Source organism: Mirounga leonina, unplaced genomic scaffold, assembly GCF_011800145.1.
Source record: "Mirounga leonina isolate KUSES-001 unplaced genomic scaffold, KU_Mleo_1.0 Mir_195, whole genome shotgun sequence".
Lineage (NCBI taxonomy): Eukaryota > Metazoa > Chordata > Mammalia > Carnivora > Phocidae > Mirounga > Mirounga leonina.
In genome coordinates this window covers 8,934,422-8,949,568 of record NW_023270490.1, presented here as the reverse complement: position 1 = coordinate 8,949,568, position 15,147 = coordinate 8,934,422, and positions in this window count along the sequence as shown.

Genomic DNA, 15,147 nt, shown 5'->3' with positions numbered 1-15,147 from the left:
GGTGGAGAGCGTACAGCTGGACAAGCGAGGACATGGGCCAGAGCCAGAGTCATGTGGGGCGGGGAAAAGGAACCAGCTTCTCCATCGCCTTTTTGCTCCTGTAGTGATGAGGAAGGCCACACTAAGGGGACTCCCCCAGAGAAAGCCGGTGCTCCCGTTGCAAGTACCCACTCCTGCCTCTCTGCTCTGACACAGCAGAGGAGGGGGGAGAGGAGAAGAGCAGTTCTCCGGGTTCAGGCCGTGAGGCCAGTTCCGGCCTGTAAGACCAAGGGCACTTCTGGAACATTAAGTTCTGAGCAAGCAGATGCCGGGAGAAAAACCACAGAGAGGAGAGGGCGGAGGTAGGCTCAGAGTGTGTGCCGCTATGTGGGACTGTCCAATGTAGGGTGCCCAGCTGTGCTGCTGTGCCCAGGCCCGAGGGGGTTCTGGATGCTGGGCTTTTAGCACTCCCAACCAGGACAGCCCCCAGGAGAACCAGGACAAGGTGGCCCCCATGGCAAAAGGCTCCATCCAGTTAGCACTGGGAGAACGGAGCTTAGCCTGGACCACTCCCCAAAGCGGGGCCCGGACCTCTTGGTTCTGGAAAGCAAGTTCTGAAAAGTTTTGTTGAGTTTAAGAATACAATAAAAAAAAAAAGCTAACTATTAACGATTTCCTCCCCCCGGACTCCCTCCACCCCTACCTACCCCTGCAGGCACTTCGAATCTGGAGTGTTTATCCATGATTTGCAGCATGACAGTAATGAAGTAAAATCCCTGTCCTCTCCCGCCAGTTCCACCCAGGGCAGAATCTCCATTCCACGCAGCTATCAAAGTGAAATCCATGGGGTATATGACAGGGCCTCGTAAATTATAAAGCATTATGCAAATGTAAGTAAGATATCATTATTATCCTGGGTTGTGAAGGTCCCTTGTGGTATTGATGATTTTTTATATGACAAAGATCTATGCTTTTTCTGTGCTGAATTAATAATCCACTTATGCTAATAAAACAAAGAAATCCAGTTGCCAGTGTCTCAAAAACAATCTTATTTCTTCCCATGAATTCTAATGTGGCTGGGTTTTGTTTCCCCCTCGTCTTTTTTTCTTTTTAACTGGCAAATGGAAACAGGTGAGTTGCAGTCTTCGGGGGTATTTTGAGCCACAAAGAGTAAATGATCCATGCATTTAAAAAAGGGGGGGGGGGAGTGTGAGAAACATTCCCCTGCATTTGTTTGGCCTCAGAGCTGCAAGGGCTCTGGGCCTCCCCTCAGCTGCAAGCCCTTTGATCAACGACCCACCTTTTTGGTTAAAGTGTGAGAGACTTGAGCTGATGTGACATTTTTGCCCCTGCCCGTAAATGTGCCTGCCTCGTTTGTCCTCCACGAATGAGTGGGGTAGGTCGGCCCCACCACCAGGTAAACCACGGTGGGAGAGAGCTGCTCGGATGGCTGAGGATTTCTAAAACTTTCCAGATGATCTGACAGACTCTTCCTCTGTGAGCGACTTCTGGTCCCTGGAGATATTCTAGAAAGGATTCAGGTGTTTCGGGGATGGTCAGAATCTTACTATTTTCCAAAGCCTTGCATCTCGAGATTCCAGTGGCCTTGCTCTGTCCGCTTCTCTTGAGCGCTGAGATGAACTGGCTCTTGGGGGATGGGGTGGGATCGTCCATGCCACAGAAGAATGTCACATGCTTCAGGGCTGTCCCAGTGACCCCATTTCCCTGAAGCACCCTGCGCCAGGCATTGCTCTGGGCTCTCTGCCCCAGAGGTGGTAGTGGGAAGTCCCTGGGGGCAGACAGCTGGGTGTAAATGCCAGTCTGCTGCTTCCCTTGTGTGGCATCGGGGAGGCCCCTTAACCCTTCTGTGCCTCAGTTTCCTCATCTGTAGAATGGGGATGAAAATAGCCCTTGTCCTGGAGGGTTGCAGTGAAAGTCTAATGACTTCCCACCTTAGTGCCCATGGTGTGGTCTGGGGTCCCCCAGACCCTTTCAAGGGTCTGACCCTATTTTAACAGTAAGACTCAGAGGTGCCTGGGTGGCTCAGTCTACCTTCAGCTCAGGTCATGATCTCAGGGTCCTGAGATTGAGCCCTGAGTCCGGCTCCCTGCTCAGCGGGGAGTCTGCTTTTCCCTCTGACCCTTCCCCCCAACTCGTGTGCACTCTCTCTTTCAAATAAATAAATAAAATTTTTAAAAATAAATAAATAATAAATAAACAACAAAACTCAGATTCTGTTAGGACCACATAGGGCAGTTCTCTGGAGATTACATGGAGTGTGATATTGCAACAGACATTAAAAGAGATGTGCAAAAATGATGAATAATGCTCCTCTTTTCCCTAAATATTCTGGAAAATATCACTAGTTTCCATTAAAAAATACATAATGGGTTTATTATTGCTATTTTTAAATGAGTTAATAAATAATTCTGCATGTGTTCAGTGTTAATTTATAATACAATAAATATCTATCACTGTTCTATAATAGGGATTTTGTAACAAAAGCTCTTTAGGGTTCTCCATCATTTTTAAGGGTGTCAAGGAGTCCCAAGACCAGGACCACTAATACAAGTAAAGCGCTCACCTAATGTAATCAGTCTGAGTGGTGCTCCCTCCTGTCCCTGTTTTATAGAAGGGGAAACTGAGGGACAGAGAGGTCTCCAAGCCAGACAGAGGTTCAGAGCAGAGGCAGACTCTATCTAGCCCAGGTTTGTCTGAGTCCAAAGACTGTGTGTTTGGCCAGATGTTGAGCTTACTCTCATTCAATCTTCCATGTTATCTAGTGACTAGTTGACGTTGTAGTCACTCTGGAAAGTCTTGTCAAATGAATGAATCCATGAATGAGCCTCCCAGTTTACACAGTACAACCAAACACGTCTTGTTTTGAGCCCACCACATGCCAGCCGTGTACCGGGGCTAAGACAGGTTTCCCCAGAGCAGGAAGAAGCCTGTCTTGATCTGAGTCTTCGATGTCCCACACCAGTGGGCTCACAGTAGCTATTCGCTATGCAAATCAGCAAGCCCAGGTGAATTTTGGGGGGGGGTCTATTCCCCACAGAAGCAAAAGACTTTCTTGTTAAAGGAAACCAGCGTCCATACTAACAATAAACCCCACCACAAAAACCTTGTCTTTTGTTTGAATACTAGAGGAAAACCCCCGAAGCTTAACAGAAGAGGGCCTTCTAAACTTGGATGCTAAAGAATTCATATTAATTCAGAAAAGCCTTCCTGTCTGTCCCTCATTTTATTTCAGCATTAGTGAACTCCTGAAATATCACTGGAAGTCAGATACAATCTTCCTTTTGTCTCTCTTTCAGGGTAGAAAATGGCTAAATGCATCCAGAGGTATTTCTAATTCAAGGCCAATCTGAAATCTATTCAGGCCAGGGCCATTGCAAGGGCTTTGCAGGAAGGAAAGTAACACATGCTTCAGCAGAGGGCTGGCAAGGTGGGGCCCTTACAGATTGGGGCTTTACACCCCCACAGTGCTCACCCCTAACACCCTAATTGCATCGTTTTATGGGGTGGCGTGGTTCTGCTCAAATGCATACACACATGGGTTGCAGCTCCCAATCCACGTGAATTCCCCTCTCTGGTACACCAGGTAGTCATTTGAAATTCGTATGTATGTAATTGAAAGCTACAGGAAACCACCAAGCAGTGACCACAGTGGTGATTAATAATATAGCCTCTCCCACCACCCCCCTCCAAAGCTCCTAGGTTTAGGGTAGAAGTCAATTAGATTTCCACCTTTAAGTTCCCTGCTGCTCTAAAGCATATTATTTTATTCAATCTGTCAGTAATTTCCAACAATCTGGTTATAAAATCAAAGTACAATCTGTAGGGCTTTTTTTTTCCTCCATCCATCCTCCTATAGGTTCTTTCTCCCCCAGATGAAATAGTGATGAAACCTGCACAATGAGGCTCTGATCCTTGGTCGTGCGTGGCCCTCGCATATTCCCAAGGCTATGGGCTTCTCCTGGCAGAGGGCTCTTACTTCTCCAGCCCTGTTCATGTTTTGTGGCAGACGTGCCCCTGAGAGGGGACTGCAGCTTTACTTTCTTGGCCACTTGTGAAAATTGAGTTGTCACAGCATGAGGAGCCTACTGTGTCTTGGTTCTAATCCCCCCTGCTGGGCGGCATTTAGCTTTGGGTCAGCGGCACAGACCAAGGCAGGTACCGGGACAGCTGGGACAACAAGCCCATCTTTGTGACCCAGGGGATCCATGCTGCCTTTAAGCCACCGGTGGTTTAAGAAGTTAAATGTTCTTCATTCTCAACAGTTTCCTTAATTAAAGACCAATATGCACCTTCTGTTCCCAGGCTCCCAGCCTGATGTGGGATCTGACACTTTGAAGACAGCGCATTTTGAAGTGCTTTTCCCTGATGCACTCCTTGGCCTATGTGGACCACTTTTGTAAGTGCCAAATAAAAGACGACTCATCTACACTGACCCAAGAATTTTTTTTTTTAATTGGATGATCTCTACGGGGGAGAGCTCAGCTACTAATTGAAAAGGTTAAGCTTTTCAAACTTTATGCTAAATAAGGACTCAGCCTGCTGAACGCACGCAATAAAGCAGCCCCGTTTGGCAGGGGAGGGGGAGGAGTTGCTCCCAGAGAACCCTGAGCAAGACCACAAATTCTTACAGCCTGTTCTTCCTCAAGCCCAAAATAGGCTTGTTTTTCAAATGCTTCTCCACCATTCTCTCTGAATGAAGAGAGAATGAGGGACTGAGAGGGAGCCACAGACTCTGAACATGAGTCCCTTCTGGAATTTTATCAGATTCTAATTGATTTTGATTCTGTTCCTACATTAAGTCAGAAGAGAAACTTCTTACTCCATGAATCCCACAAGACACAACGCTGGATGGCAGACATCTGGAATCTTCTGGATGTTAAAGTGACCTTTTTCTTTCATCTTTTCAACCAGATGAACACAAAAATTGCAAGGCGATTCAAGCCACCTACTCTTTCATTACAAGGTTTACAGACTGCAGTTCTCAAATCCCATGGTTGACTGACCCTTTAAGTATTTTGTTTTATAGCTTAGATGATCCCATGTAGATGGTCTGTTGTGAAAATTGCAGTGGCCAGGTTCAATGGGATGACAAAAACCTAAATAGGTCTGTATGGAATTTTGCACAGCTCTGCACAGTGCCCCCTTAGGCCACACTGAGAGAAGCTAATTTAATCTTAGGTACCTCCCATTCTGAAAAACAATGCAAACTTTCTGGGCAGGACTGCCATTCACATTTTAAACCAATTTCCAGCTTTCCAGTCCCAGAAGAACTTTCCTGGATCCCCAAACATGGTGTGGAATTTTAGGTCATACTGTTCAGGATAAAAGCACACTGCTTAACTCTACCCATAGAATCCTCCAGATCCAGCCTCGCCCCACAGTTTCATTCCTGCTTCCCTATGGCCCACAGGCCACACCTGTCCTCTCCTCCTCCAGCTCAGAGTTCCTTCACCAGGGGCACTGTTACCCTTATCCCAGCTCAGCCTTCTGGGTTCAGCCTAAAGGCTCCTTGATTCTGTTGGCTCCCCCAGATTATTTTCTCTTTTCTCACCTGGCATAGTCCCTTGTTAGCATTTGTTAAGTTGTAAGTAAATAATATATAATATTTTGTTTGACATCTTCTCTACCAGGCTGTGCTGGGCAGATGGCAGATGCTCAGTACATATTTGTTGGATAGGAAGGAAGGAAGGGAGGAAGGAAGAAAGGGAGGAAGGGAGGAAGGAAGGAAAGAAGGGAGGGGAGGGGGTGAAGGAGGGAGGGAGGGAGGGAGGGAAGAAAGCAGGAAGGGAAGGGAAGGAGGAAGATGGGCCTGCAGCGGAGCCTCCCTGGAGTAGAGACCGCGATGTGCCACCCCAATCCTCCTAGTGAAGGGCTGCTGCCCCAGCTGCTGGAGTGCTGTCTGCAGGCAGCCCTCCAAGGCCTGCCTGGGCCACAGAGAGCTGCCTCCCCCAAGGGCACAGCCCTTCTCCAATGCACCCCATGGGTTGGCTAAGGCTGTCTTTGTATTAGAGCTCAGCCCCTCCCTCTGCCCTTGCTGCTCCCCTATGCTACTTTACACAGGTGATGGTCATCCCAAGGGCCATCCCAAACCAACCTCCAACACTAAACTCTGTTTCAGAATCTGCTTCCAGGGAAAGCCAATCTGAAACTCTGATAAAACTCTCCTTGCAAATGGATGCCCCCCAAAGCCTAGGAGGAGCCAATCCCTAAAACTCAGGTTCCAGTGGGGAAAATCCTGGGTGATATTCCCCAGATTTTCCCCAGCTATACCTCTAAGTTGAACCATAACAGTTTTGGCAAAAACCTTAGAAGAAATGGCCTTTCTGGAACCACCCCTGGAATCAGCAATGAGGCATCTAGAGGTTTCTTTTACCTGATTGAAAGTAATTCTAAAAGTAGAAAAAGTCACAGAAAGTGTAGCCTGGTGCCTGGCAACATACCAAATACCCAATAAATGTTTGTTGAAACAATGAAAGCTTCTTTTTTTTCCCCTTGTTCTCTGTTTCTCCCCTAAGAATTTAAAACCAGAAAAAGATAATAAGACTAACACATTCAGCCCCATGCAGTTATTTTCTTCAAATCACTTGTTTTTAGCACAAAAGAGATAACTACTTGTGATGTATTTTTCCATTATTTTCTTTGTGCAGGAGGTTTTTAAATTAATTTATTCTCTCTCTGCATCAGGTTGTCTTGTAATTGAAGATATGAAGTGTTTGTCTTCCACAGGCTTTCTGGTGATGTCTTTCTGCTGTTAGCATCTTCTTTGTCTACGTTTGTGATCCCTGCCAAATTGCCCACGGAACAGCAACTCAAGTGCATAAATTATAAGACCACATAGGTGCTGCTCACATCTCTGAGTCTAAATGTCTTAGGACAGAAGTTTTCTTTTTGTAAAACAAACACAATCAAACCTTGATTAACCAGAACATTTGAGGAATGGGATATTCTGGATAATTTAATTGTCTGGGTAATTCCCAGTTAACCAGAAATTCATCAATATTTTCAAACCCTGATGCAGAGAATCTTTATAAAATGTATTGTTCTTCTTTGCACTTTTAGCAAGGATGGTAGAACATAATGGAACATTTCAGAGGCAGAAGGTGATCGTGTCATGGCAAGAATGTTGGACTTCAGGGCTGAAGCCCAGGTGTTAGTCATGGCTAACTCTGACTCAAGCCAGGACAAAATGCTCTGGTTCTCAGATTCCCCTAAAAAGAAGAAAGCACAAGCCAACAAACCACTCAGCTTAGTCAAATCCGAAAGCTTCCTGGTGCCTAAATCAGTATCCATTCTCTTTCCTTCCTTTTGGATCTGGAGGTCCAAGGAGACTGTATGAGAGTTTGGGTTGCATTCACCCTCACAGTAAAATCCAAGCTTTTGATCTAGAAATATTTCCTGAATATCTACTCAATACCCAAACACCTGTTCACATGGATTTACCTTCCCATGTCCTGGTTCTTTCTCAAGGTGGAATGAAGAATAGAAAAAGCAAATGAGATTCAGGGTAAACTAAACCATAACCAACAGATGGCCTACTGTGTGCAGACTCCAGAAGCATGTCTTCTTGAACCTGTGATGCTGTGTAAAGTGTGCTGGCCTGGGACATGGAGCCTGGACTCTACTTCGGGTCCACTGTCATCACCAGTATGAGGAGCGAGCTGTTCTTGGGTCTCTCATGGACTGTAACCTCACCTCCTGAGCCCCAGGCTCTCGACCTCAGGACTAGTGGCTTGGTGGACTGGACATTTTTGTGTGGGGCCAGCCTGTGCACACGGGAGGATATGCATTGCAGGATGTCACGCAGCATTCCTGACTTTCACCTACAAAGGCCAGCAGCACCCCTCACCCAAAGTTGAGACATCAGAACTGTCTTTCAGATACTGTCCAATGTTCCCCTTTCGTCCAATCACCCTCTTTTGAGAACCACTGCCTTTAAGGGTGATTGCTTAACCTCTCCTGAGAAAAAGAATCCAGGACTGAGATCACCAAGGCATCAAATATTTGATGGCTTCTATCAAGGGAATTAGGTTAAAACAGTGCCCACCTGCTACTGCGGGGTCCAAGAGGCATTCACCCCTAAGCGCTGGGGTACCTATAAATCAGCATGAAGTCACCATGCTTGGGTCAGGATATGCCACTAACACTTACTGAAGCAACCAAGAAAGTAAGGAAACTTATAAGGACAAGACACGAGATCACTCTGCAATATTCTCTGCTTCGTCTGAGAAGAACTGGGGTGGTTGGCACAAAGTGGGATAGATCTTAATGCAGAGGATGATTTCTCCTGCTTTACTGAGGACAGTAAGAGAAAAATGTTTATTTGCATTAGACGTTTTGAATTAGGGTGAGATAGATACTCTCTAATACCCCCTTAGCACCATCTGATATTATACGTTTTACATATTTGTCTGTCTGGTTGGTTAATGAATGGACACTCCTTCCTCCCAAATAAAAGCTCCATGGATCCTTTTTCAATCCTGTATCCTCATATGCCTACTACATACTTAACACTCAGTAAATATTGGTTGAACAAACAGGAGGGAGGAGACAATGGGAAAGTGTTGATACATTCTGAAATTGGTGGACAGAAACTCACTATATGCTTTTGCTCATCTCTGATAATAAGGAACAGGGCTGGGCCAAATCATTCACCTTAGAGTCTTTCTTTCCTCTCCTTAACTAGCAGTGAGCCACTTCAACCGCTTACTTAACAAATGTGCATTAATACCTGCTGGGAGCCAGACACTGTTCCAGCTGCTGAGAACACCCAGATGAAGACACTATGGGCCCAGCTCCAAGGAGATCCCTTCTGGACTATATATGTGGCCATCTCATTTCCTAGCTCACTGGCCCCGCTCCACTCAGTTCTCGAACAAGAAGAGGACTTTTTGCATAGGTCCTCAATGTATGGCCTCTACATGTGTGCAGGAATCCGTAGAGCAAACGTGTCTGACTGGAACACTAGCATATAGAAAAAACAAGCCTGGATAGCCAGCCTTTCATTTATAAGGGAGTTGAGGCCTCATTTCTACTGAATTATATCCCATTTCACACTACGTACACACAGAAGACAACCAGATTTCCACTGTGGCCAGAGACAAGACTGGGTCACTCTGCCCCAGATGCTACATGTACAAAACCACTAATTTCTTATAGGAATCCATTCACTCATGCATTTACACAGAAAAACAATTCACTTACTTCTGGGCAAAAATTACCAAATGCTCAATCATAAAGGGTGTTGAACTTGCCTCTGGGAGGGAGACTGAAAGCAGATGTCTGTCACAGCTGGAGACAAGGGTCCTAGATGCCACAGAGCAAATCCTTCTGCATTCACAGCCTGAAGATCAACAGGCTGTCACCAAGCAGCAGACTGGAAAGCTGCTCTCCATGGTTCTTGGTGCAGCCAAATCCATTCGCTTCAAATCCAAAAGTATGGAAGCAGGTCCTTCAGCAGAAGCAGAATTGATGATAGTCCTTGCGGTTGGGCACAAATCCTTAACTGTGCTTTCCTCTATATCACCTGGTACTCACCAGCCAACCAACCGATCAACCAACCCACCAACCAAACACCAAAGCAACAAAAAATGTGCTTGTATCACAAGACATTATGTGACTATCCTTTGCGACTGAAGGATGTGATAATCCTTTGACTTGGAATGTTAATTACTCACCTATGATGTTTGACTGGTGAAACTTACCTGATAAACCTACAATTCTACTTCTGGTCACCAGTTCTTTTGGCTTGGAAAAAAAATGGGGAGAGAGCTGTGCTTATCAGGAACTAGAATAATTAAAGAAACTAACAATGCATGTACCTTTCAGATTCACTCAATGCTTCTGCAAGTGTGAGGGATTTACCACTGGTAGTGTAAAGATGATATTTAACTGGTACATGGATGAATGATTTTTAACAGTTTAGTTTACTGCGGATGAGAAAATAAACAAAACTATCACATTCAGGTTGAGATTTCACAGATATCATTATTTAGGGCAATAATCACTTCTTTAAGACAGGGATGATAAAGATGTAGTATATATACACAGTGGAATATTACTCAGCCATAAAAAAAGAATGAAATCTTGCCATCTGAGACAACATGGATGGACCTAGAGGATATAATGCTAAGTGAAATAAGTCAGACAAGGAAAGACAAACACCATATGATTTCACTTACATACAGAATCTAAGAAGCAAAAACAGATACTCTAAAATGCAGAGAACAAACTGGTGGTTGCCAGAGGGGAAGTGGGTAGGGGGAGGGAGAAATAAGGGGATCGGGAGGTATAAACTTCCAGTTATAAAAGAGTAAGTCACAGAGCTAAAAAGTACAGCATAGGGGATACAGTCAATAGTATTATTATAATGTTGTATGGCGACAGATGATGACTACACTTAACATCGAGAATTGTTTAAAACTGTTTAATCACTATGTTGTATACCTAAAACTAATAAAACATTGCATGTCAACTATATTTCAATAATAAAAATTTTCTTAAATAAAAGCATGTGGAAAACAAGATGAGTTAAACAGAAGTATTAAGTAAATAATACACCCATATGTGCACATATATGGCAAAAAGCCTTAGGATGATTTTCAAATGACTGAAGTTTGGAAGTAATGGGTTAATTTATTACTGTTAGAGTTTGACGGGTTAGCAAAAACACATCTCAGACCCATCAGTAAGTATGTCTGTGCCTTACGTATTTCCCCTCGTACTTTTTCTCCCAATGCATTGTGTCTCCATTGACTTCAAGTGCCTTCAAGAGGTATAGATGTAGAAGACTCGTATTGTATTGGTATGTAAAAGGACTCTGCTTATTCTCATGAAGAACACGTGAACTATCTTCATAAGGAGGCACTGTTTCGAATTAAGAATGTTTTTTCTGTTGATGAATAATATTAAGTATCCAAGAGGCACCAATTCTAAGGGGAAAAGTTTTAGATTATTGCACTGTGGATAGTGCCCTCATGTGGCTTCAAAACTCAGCTACATTTAAGAATTTAAAAACACATTTTTAAGTTAAGAAGTCTAAAATACGGCAGACAATGACAAGTGAGACACGTGGGGAATGGAAACAGCACAAGAAAATGTGGTAATCTGCCATTACCCAATCTTTTTGTTGAGTGGAATGGGCTATCAATATGGCAGACGGGAGTCGGGTTCACTACTTGGGAATGGTCAGGTATCGTATTCATACAGGATACTGCCTGTGATCGTTTTAGTTAAAATGTTAACAAATCACACAAGACATTTTTCTTTTCAGTTTTATTTTTACCAAAACAAAATAATTTAACCATATAAAGAAGGAGATAAATTTCAACCAACAACCAAGAGGCCAATAGCTTTCCTGATCATGAACAATCAAGAGAGTAGTAAGTTCTGAACAGTCGGCGGCGTATAGATGTTGAGTCATCCTCTAGGGCTCCAAGTGACAGAGATGCACTACTGTCCTGGCTCCTTTTCTTCCAGTGGTGAAGCAATATGCTCAAAGGTTCCTAGACTTCTTCACGTCAAATTATGTATGTGCCCACATAAGTATAAAAGCATGGGTGAAGAGAACTATACAGGTGCAAATCTAGCACACAAGATTTTCTGGGTCCTGACACCTATATTTAATGAGTTCTGAAAGATAAAGACATGAAATTGTGCTTAAATATCAAGAGATGTAGTGTTTCAAAAGCCAAAGAGAACTCTGGGAATCACAACTGAAGTGAGGAAAAATACACAGGTTCTCTTTGCTGCAGCTGTGGAAATCTGATCGCCATGGAGCCGGGCAGACCATTTTCTCCTCACCATATTAAATTATGTCTGGGGAGCTGAGTAGCAGCACGTTTCAATAATGATGACAGTTTCTCTAACTATAAAAATCTGCTGCACCAGGCAAATTTTGTGCAAAATGCAAATTTCTATGCTGGGGAAAAAATGAATAATGTGATCATTCTAAGTAATGAATGTAAATGCAAGGAAATACTTTTTGGCATAAGGCTGCAACTCGTTCATCTTTCATGCCAAGAACTGTGGTCACAATGCATTCTTGCAAGGCTACTCTTTCCATCTGAGCCTTAGAAGAGGGATTTTAGGAAGAGAAAGTGTAACTTGCCCTCAGTTACCCATCATGCTATTGGCAGGGTTTGATTAGAGTCCAGAGGCACCCCTCACCCATCTTTTTTTTATCTCTCAGCAAATAAACCATGGGTTCTCTTGGGTTGTGAATCAAAGGGATATTCAGTTCATCCAGAACCTCCAAGGTTATACATAACAGAAAGGATGAGTTGTCCTCCATCATGCCTTACAACAAACAGGATCCAGGTTGTCTGTTAAACACCATGTGACTTCAAAAGTCACTTAACAGTATAGGTTGCCAAGGGGGGAGGTGAAACCTCTTTCCTCCACGCATCTTTAACAAGGGATGTCTGGCCAGGTGTAGGTACAGCTGGAGACATAAACCAGGTGGTGAGCCTTGAGCATTACTGGTCATGGCACTTGTATACCTTGCCCTGAGAGAACAGCAAAGAATTCAAAGTGCACTTGACTTTAGTCTATGCCAGCATCCCTAGAGTGGAAGAAGCTGAGCACCAATTGGTTAAGACCCTTACCCGAAGGTACAATAAAATTAACAGCCCTAAGGAGAGGGAGGAATCCCTAATCGGTAAACTCCAGTTTGTCTTGCTCTGAAATAAATCTGTTTTCCCTTAACCACTACACAGTGCACACCTGAAGAGTAAAAGCTGCAGCAATTATCAATTGATAATATTGAAATTTCATTTTCAATAACCCAAACTGGGTTATAGATTGCTGATAAACATAGCCCTGGGACTGCATTTCTCTTTAAGAAGCCCCACAGGAAAATTAAGATTTATAAAATCAGAGAGTATTTGTTGCTTTATAAAAGGATTCTTCATAAAAAAAAAAAAAAATTATACCTTAGGATGATTTCCAATAGCCAACTCCCCTAGAGTCACTCAAAATACTTTGTTTTTTTAAAAATCCACCAAAATATAGCTTTTCACAAATTCATGCTGATATAAAGTAAGGTACCCTTGTAAACATTGCTACCCGTTGCTAAATGACCAGCTGACAGGATGGCTTGGCAACCTGCTTGCCTTGGTAAGAGACACAGGGAGTCAAAGAGATGGAATCAATGTTCCACCATATTGGATCCAGGTTGGGATGTGGGAGCCAGCAGTGGTGGCTCTTAGAAGGACAGAACTTCCACCACCATCTGGAGGTCAGTGCTATTTGGAGCTGTGACTTACTGATTTAGATCAGTGATCCTGCTGACAGCTTAGTAGCCACCAGGAAAGAAGTATCTGGAAGATAGTTTTCTTCCCCTAACCAGTGCATCCCCAGACAAAGTAGTCAATTCAGCCCATAGACATGTTGTCTTCACCTCACACGGTAGTGTTCTGGTTTTGCTTTCAATTTTTGAATTATGAGCCAAATGTATAAACTGGATGACTGTACCCCCAAAATCTGGAACTCTGAAGAAAAAAAAAATCATACAGAGCTTCTCTGAGCTCACGTTCTTCATGGCAATACTTGGCTGAAGATGTTCATGCTTCAGTTCTCCATGGTTCCCCCGAAATGTCTTCTGTGGGGGGCCCCTCCCCATGGGGGCCACCTCAGAGCCCCCAAACCTCCTCAGGTAAAGGACAGGGAGCTCATCTGACAAGGATTAGAGCCTGGAGATGCATCCAGTTCATCTAGTCCAACTCTGATTCTCAGCTGGAGAAACTGAGGTGTAGAGGGCATGTGTCTTACCAAGATTGCCCAGCTCAGTAAGGACACAGTCAGGACTTCACTCTTCCTCCAAGACTCAGCCACTTTCCTAGACCTCCTCTCTCATTACAGGGGCATGGGTCATTCAAAGGTAGATAATCACCACATCACTTTTGTTTGGTTTAAAAAAGTACACAATGAAAACAAAAGTACACAAAGTGAATACCTATCATCCTTTTACCTCCCTCCTTATGTTTTATTTGGCTGGGCTTGAAATCACTTGAATATTTATGAGCACATCTCATATATGCTAAGTCACCAGGGGAAGCTGGTCTTGCATTGAAGTTCCCTGTGAATAACTCCAAAATTGGAAAACTCACATGACGATACCTGAAACTTGCCCATCCTTAGTCCCAGGCAAGGACACGTTAAGTGTGTTCATGTGTGTGAGATGCTGTGCATTGCTGCTGCTTCTGAAGGTACAAGATGTCATATGAACATCATCACGTCAAAAGCTAAGCCAAAAGAGCTCGGCTATAAATTTCAAATTGTACAAAATCTACCAAAAGCAAGTATAAAATTTTATCGAAATGCAGCAGTGTAAATCTCTGTAAGTTTTTCCTCTCCCATTTAAGGAGAAGGAGAAGAACGCAGTAAATCTGAGGCTTCGCTCACTGAGTTGGCTGACGTCGATCAGCTATTTTCTTCTGCACAGGGGCGCACTGGCTTGGAATACGGGGGAATTTTATCTGTACTGTTCTGACTTGCACAATACAGAGGCTGATTTAATTTGACAGCAAAGTAACACCAAGCCCCCAAAATAAAATTACTGAGATGTAAAACAGCGTCAAAACTCCAATTAGTTTTGTATCCTTGAAGCTTCTGGAGGAAATCTAAAAGGCTCCCGTCACGATGAGCAGGCATCAATTTAAGCTGTAGAGATTACTAAAATGTAACCCTCTAATTGAAATTGCTCAGAGCACAATATGACAGAAAGAATCAGAGAAAAATAAGTGAATTTTTCCCCCTCAAAAAATGACTCATTACAGAGACTGTTCTATTAACTTTTAACACAGCGTTCCTTTGCAAGAGCTAAAAAAACCAAGGGTTTCAGAGGTCTCAAGAGAAAAGGCACGGGGCCCAAGAGCAGTACATGCTTGTGTTGTTGGGTCATCCGTAAGCACTGACCACTGGTGTAACATTTAAAGATAATCAGCATTTTACTAGATCATAGGCATTCTGAAGTATATTTACAACTTCCACTAAGGACGCAAGTTATTCTAACCAAACTGCAGTTTTTAATGAATCTGGATTTGGTTTCCAGAATGAACAGATGTATCTTGATGCCCCATCTCCTCTGCAAGCTACCCCAATTGCCCAAGTGTGCTTACCACCTTTGAAGCAAACCCTCAGCTTACTGAT